Genomic DNA, 214 nt, shown 5'->3' with positions numbered 1-214 from the left:
AAAACTTGTTTCACTGGGGTACTGTATTTTTTTATGGGGGTAGGAAGCTAATCCCAGTTAGGACTAAATAGAATCAATTTGGGTAAATGCTGCATAATTAATTTGGGGAAAGTAAAAGGGTCTGCTAAATCAGATGGAAAAAGAGTACCCCCAATAACCCCGAAGAGACCAAAAAACCACCCCCGGGGCAAATTGTGGCCAAAATTAGGAAAAA

This window comes from Penaeus monodon, chromosome 22, assembly GCF_015228065.2.
Source record: "Penaeus monodon isolate SGIC_2016 chromosome 22, NSTDA_Pmon_1, whole genome shotgun sequence".
Classification (NCBI taxonomy): domain Eukaryota; kingdom Metazoa; phylum Arthropoda; class Malacostraca; order Decapoda; family Penaeidae; genus Penaeus; species Penaeus monodon.
Note: the sequence above shows the minus strand (reverse complement) of the source record.